Genomic DNA, 6,690 nt, shown 5'->3' on the forward strand with positions numbered 1-6,690 from the left:
ACAGCTGGTATCTTACTGTTTGTCAAGTGGTCTAATGTTTTACCACAGCTGGTATCTTACTGTTTGTCAAGTGGTCTAATGTTTTACCACAGCTGGTATCTTACTGTTTGTCAAGTGGTCTAATATAACAGGTGTGTCCACAAACATATGAAGATCAATGGGAAAAGTTGTTCACACGTTCCATTCAATAGCAGGCTACTTCATCAAAAAGAATCTCCTCCTGAAAAAATTACACAAATTATGCATATGTTAGCTGCTTCCACAAAATATCCATTCAACTGTCACATACCCCCCTCCCTCCCAGTAGCTGGAGAATGAAATAAATATTCATGCTATTCCATTGAAGACATGCTGGCCAATGTGCCAGATCCACCACCTATAGGTTTCTGTGTGATCAGACTGCTGAAATGGACTATGGGGGAACAATAGTCTTCTTGTAGATGGATTATGGGAAGCATAAAGGAAGGTGCTGTATGCTTTGGATATGACAGTCATTTGAAATTGAAACTACATTGCAGGGTGATTATGAAGATATATGGTCATCACCTAAAGCGATGATGGATAGGGTGACAACCCAAAATCATTTTTGTATTACGTACTGAACAACTTTAGTAGTTTAAATCAGGTCCTCAACTTGTTGTCACTAGTAAGTACTCTGGCATCAGAATCTCACCTTGTTGTTGTGGGTAAGTATTGCAACAGCTGTATTTCCACCATGTTAAAGAATATCTATAGGTTTATACAAAAGTAAAGTATGCAGATCCTTGAGAATCTGAATACAGTACCAGTTGCACGTGCTTAATAGACAACGTAATGTCACTGGTTTCTAGCTAGTATAGAAAGAAAAGTAGCGTCACAGTTAAATTAAAACCTTCCATAAACAAATTATTACTGTTTTATACAACACATTACAAATCAAGAATGACTAAATACTGAATTTTTTACATTAGTTCCTATGATTTATGGAAAAAAAATTTAACACTTTAAGTGGAACTTCATGTTTGGTGGATTTTCGGTGATAAAAGGTGACAATAATCTCAGAGGTACTTTGTGATTGCTATATTATTATTATTTTAGAAGTTTCTGGAAAGTTGCATGAAGTCTTGTTGTCCAGCACAGAAACATCCACTCTGCTTCGCGATCTCCAGCCAGGAAGCGAATATACTGTTCGACTTCTTGCAGAGAACGAAGTAGGCAGAGGTGATCCATCTGATCCGGTGATATTTGAAACTAAAGAAGAAGGTGAGTTGGTGTTGGTAGAGATAATATATGTATGTACATGATAATGGAGCTTATGTTGGTGAGAGTTGATGGGTGTCTAGGCCTAGTTACAGGGATGTTGGTGTGGGTAGAGATAATATATGTATGTACATGATAATGGAGCTTATGTTGTAATATATGTATGTTTATGATAATGGAGCTTATGTTGGTGAGAGAGTAGAGATAATATATGTATGTACATGATAATGGAGCTTATGTTGTAATATATGTATGTACATGATAATGGAGCTTATGTTGTAATATATGTATGTTTATGATAATAGAGCTTATGTTGTAATATATGTATGTACATGATAATGGAGCTTATGTTGTAATATATGTATGTACATGATAATGGAGCTTATGTCGTAATATATGTATGTACATGATAATGGAGCTTATGTCGTAATATATGTATGTACATGATAATGGAGCTTATGTCGGTGAGAGAGTAGAGATTACGTACACGAGTTCCTGAGAGTAGAGATTACGTACACGAGTTCCTGAGAGTAGAGATTGCGTGCACGAGTTCCTGAGAGTAGAGATTGCCTTGAAGAAATGTGACTTGGTAAAGAATATGCTGCTGAATTAATAGATTTAATAAAAGACGATTTAAAATAATATTTACTGAAATATACCATGCACTTATGTTGGGACATTAGATATTACATATTGATGTTAAACGATCAAACATCCATGCCATAAAACAACAAATTAACATCAGAATATTACATCATGTATAAATGTTAGATCAATTATTAATACAAAAGCATCTCAGATTGATGCTAGAAATTAATGATCCGAATGATTATCATTAGGTTGTGATAATTATATATATTTCATGTTTTGATATAATAATATCGTAACGATTAAGACGTAACGATTACATATGCCAAGACTGTATAGGCTTGACAATTATGTGGTTCTCAGTTTAAGCTTCTAATGACTAACTAGGATTACATCTTTTATATTTTGGTTCTTAAGAAGGATGAGTGCCTAAGTCTTATTACATGGGTGTTGATGTTTTGCTATGGTAACAATACAAGGATGGTTATCTCGCCTAGTTACAGGGATGTTGATGTTCTATGATAACAATACAAGAATGGGTATCTAGGCCTAGTTACAGGGATGTTGATGTTCTATGATAACAATACAAGAATGGGTATCTAGGCCTAGTTACAGGGATGTTGATGTTCTATGATAACAATACAAGGATGGGTATCTAGACCTAGTTACAGGGATGTTGGTAATCTAATGTAATGATACATGAAAGAGTGTCTAGTCCTCATTATAGCAGCTTTGTATGGATTTCTCTGTGATGGCCCTGGTTTTACATGTTTGCTTTGTAGTGAAATCTCCACTTCAAGAAGATTTTAAACAATATGCTAAGGTTAATATTTTGCTCTTCTTTACGTAGTTTCTAAAGTCCATCAGTCATGTGAGCAATGACTTTCAAGTGCCTGTTTAAGTAACTCAGAGGTAAAGTAATCCATGGGAGATTCCTGCCAATGATCTAATCTTGGTATTGCATCTTGTGAAAATAGTATCATCATGTGGTGCAATGGAAACGTTTTATAACCAGAAAAATAATAAATTGCCCAAATTTTTATAGGTGCTTAAACAAGATGTTAGATCTACATGACAATTTAAATTTTATGAGTGTTGTGATTTAGATTGTTTAAGTATAGCACGAGTGTTAAATTTAGTTATTTTTACAAGTAGTAGTTTATCTCAGGTTTGTGTATGTAATTGTTTTCAAATCATACATTGTGTAGTTCAGTTGTTGTGAATTGGCAATTATTGTATTATTGAGTCATATTTTGTGATTTATAAAGTGAAATTATCATAGATTGTATTGTAATAACAGAGTAGAGAAGAAATAATTTGTCTTGTCAATTGTGTTCTAAAGTAACTGAACCAACCTGTGTGGACTTTGACAAAAAGGAAACAGTTAATCAAAGCTCTGAATACAACTGTGATAACTAACAGTGTAACAAACATTTGTAAATATATTTGACTTGTTTTAACATATTGTTTTAAAATTGTGTGCTGTTTATTGTTAAAATTTGTAGCTAACAAATCACAGATATCCAATGTAAGGACATCCATTTGTTGCCTGGCAAATACTGTTTGTGCACATTTTTACAGTTTGTCTTCTATTCAACTATGTGCGTTGAGTGAAGCTTTTGCAGTTCTAAACCCTTGTGAATTATCTAGTATAGTGCAGTTCCTACTTTAGCTGCTACAGACCAATGTATTCAGGGATCAGTTCTAGTGGATCTACCTCTAATGTGTAATTGTTAGCTGGTCGTGGACTGGCCAGTTACTTCCGTATCATAACATCACTTTCCTTTACTCAAGGTTTGACACTACTTTGTTAATAATGCTAAAGTTCAATTTTTTGCATGCTTCTTTATCAAGGAATAGGAGAACTTTACATCAAAAAGTCCTAAAATGTAATCCTCCAAGAAGAGAAATCTTTCAGTGCTTCAAATCACCACATGCTATACGAAACTCCTATGTTTAACAAGTATAGTGACAGAGAGTTGAGGTATTTGTTATCAATAATTTTCAATGAATCTCCATTTTTTAATTGTAATGGAATGTTTGATTTCAGAACCAGAAGCACCCCCTGTTGATATAGAGGTTGAACCCGTGGATTCCCATACATTACAGATTTCGTGGAAGGTAGGTTTTGTCGTTTTTGTAAGACTTTACTCTAAAATACTTGTTAGATTTTTATATTTGTAGCACTTTACTCTGAAGTACTTGTTAGATTCTTATATTTGTAGCACTTTACTCTAAAGTACTTGTTAGCTTTTTATATTTGTAGCACTTTACTGTAAAGTACTTGTTAGATTTTTATATTTGTAGCACTTTACTCTAAAGTACTTGTTAGATTTTTATATTTGTAGCACTTTACTCTGAAGTACTTGTTAGATTTTTATATTTGTAGCACTCTACTCTAAAGTACTTGTTAGATTTTTATATTTGTAGCACTTTACTCTAAAGTACTTGTTAGATTCTTATATTTGTAGCACTTTACTCTGAAGTACTTGTTAGATTTTTATATTTGTAGCACTTTACTCTAAAGTACGTGTTAGCTTTTTATATTTGTAGCACTCTACTGTAAAGTACTTGTTAGATTCTTATATTTGTAGCACTTTACTCTGAAGTACTTGTTAGATTTTTATATTTGTAGCACTTTACTCTAAAGTACTTGTTAGATTTTTTTAGAAATTCTATATGTGTACATTTTTATAATTACTAAAAAATTTTGAACAACAGAAATGTTATATAATTTTATTAATGAGTGTTTTCACCTGATCCGAGTTTTGAATGTTGTCCTATAATAAATGTACAGCCACCACCAGCTGATACCTGGAATGGTCAATTAAAGGGATACCATGTAGGCTACAAGGTTGAGGGGTCAGCATCACAGTTATCTTATGAGACAGTCATTAAAACTAACCTGCGTGAAGAGAAGACGCTTCTTCGTAACTTGCTTCCATCTACAAGATACTCCGTATCTGTCAATGCTTTTAACAATGCAGGAGATGGTCCACCCTCAGAAGAACTTGTTACTGGTACTCTAAATGGAGGTAAGTTAAAATGAAAGGAAAAGTTTTATCAATAAAGGTCCGAATTATAAGAGTCATTGTTGATGTATGTCAGTACATTATCAGTAAACCAGCTGTTCGAGCCTATCATGTGTCTTAATGGTCCACTTGACTATCTTGTCTCATTGTTTGTTAGAGTTGAGTATCATAGCAACAAGCTAGGTTTAGCTGTTCTCTTTCAGCAGGGACCAAAGATTATAGTTTCATACATAGTGCAAGACGTACTTTACGGAAATAACAGTCCAATTTCTGACAAACCTATAAATAAAAGTGAGGAGTTGAGTATGATCTCATCCATTGTTCAGCAGGAAATAAAGGTCAGGGAAGATGTCTAGTGTGTCAAGTGTTATCTAATTATCTAGGGAAGACGTCTAGTGTGTCAAGTGTTATCTGATTATCTTTCAGTATTTGTTTGATTTGTAGGGAAGACGTCTAGTGTGTCAAGTGTTATCTGATTATATCCTTCAATATTTGTTTGATTTGGAGGGAAGATGTCTAGTGTGTCAAGTGCTATCTAATTATGTCCTTTAGTATTTGTTTGATTTGTAGGGAAGATGTCTAGTGTGTCAAGTGTTATCTGATTATATCCTTCAATATTTGTTTGATTTGGAGGGAAGATGTCTAGTGTGTCAAGTGTTATCTAATTATGTCCTTTAGTATTTGTTTGATTTGGAGGAAAGACGTCTAGTGTGTCAAATGTTATATAATTATATCTTTCAGTATTTGTGTGATTTGGAGGGAAGACGTCTAGTGTGTCAAGTGTTATCTAATTAAAAGACGTCTAGTGTGTCAAATGTTATATAATTATATCTTTCAGTATTTGTTTGATTTGGAGGGAAGATGTCTAGTGTGTCAAGTGTTATCTAATTATCTTTTAGTATTTGTTTGATTTGGAGGGAAGATGTCTAGTGTGTCAAGTGTTATCTAATTATGTCCTTTAGTATTTGTTTGATTTCGCTTCATGAGTATAAACTATTCAAAACTGATGTAATGACTGGAAGTTTTTACCCCGAGACAGTTAGAGAACACAATTGAGTGTTTGTTTCTCAGTAAGATGTACTTGACTATCTTGTAAATGTTTCTATACCTTTGGAAAAATTTCAGTAAGTGATTTGGATCCTTTTTATGAATGTATTAAACACACTGTTTACTCAATGAAACCCCTGTTATCCATTAAACTAACTAAGTAAGTTGTGTTAGTCAAATTAGCTTTATTACTAATAAACCACAGAGAACAGGATAAGAAGTTATCGGTTGAAATGTTATATGTAGCATGAATTAATATAAATGTATATCAGTTAAATTATTGAATTAATTTTTGATTCTGTTATTCCAATTAATTCAGTTTAGTATTCACGGTTCTTATAATTATTTGTCCTAATTATTGTTAGCTTGGTTTTTGACCCTCTGATGTGTAATTTATCTAGATCCCCCCTCAACCCCCTGAAGTGAAGGTGAAAAACGTTTCTCAGACATCAGTCACTGTTATGTGGTCACCTCGTATTGATGCAGAGGGATCTGTGAGGCGTAAGTCACCATGTCATTGTGATCTATTATTAACTGTAATAACATCACATTAATGTTTTCAAAAATATTCCGAGCTTCGTGGTAACGTAATACCACATAGGTTGCTTATTAGTAGATAACTCATAAAGAAGAATGACTTGATTCTCTGTTTTTATCCTTTTGTCATTAGTTATGTGTTTTCAGTTGGTTTTTTAGTAAAAATAATTTAAATTTATTAGCTGCACATTGAAAGTAGATTTGGAATGTTTTCAAAAATTTCAATTAAGATATACTAATAGTATAA

General features: G+C 33.1%; 1 long non-coding RNA gene across 1 annotated transcript; it reads left to right on the forward strand.

Moving 5' to 3' along the window:
• Positions 1 to 1,049: 1,049 nt before the first annotated feature.
• LOC106477244 lies at positions 1,050 to 6,413 on the forward strand. Its single transcript, XR_001291974.2, has 4 exons — positions 1,050 to 1,242; positions 3,878 to 3,948; positions 4,625 to 4,862; positions 6,308 to 6,413. It is a non-coding gene; the product is annotated as an uncharacterized LOC106477244 (long non-coding RNA).
• Positions 6,414 to 6,690: the final 277 nt, after the last annotated feature.

This window comes from Limulus polyphemus, unplaced genomic scaffold (genome assembly GCF_000517525.1).
Source record: "Limulus polyphemus unplaced genomic scaffold, Limulus_polyphemus-2.1.2 Scaffold13572, whole genome shotgun sequence".
NCBI classification, from domain to species: Eukaryota; Metazoa; Arthropoda; class Merostomata; order Xiphosura; family Limulidae; genus Limulus; species Limulus polyphemus.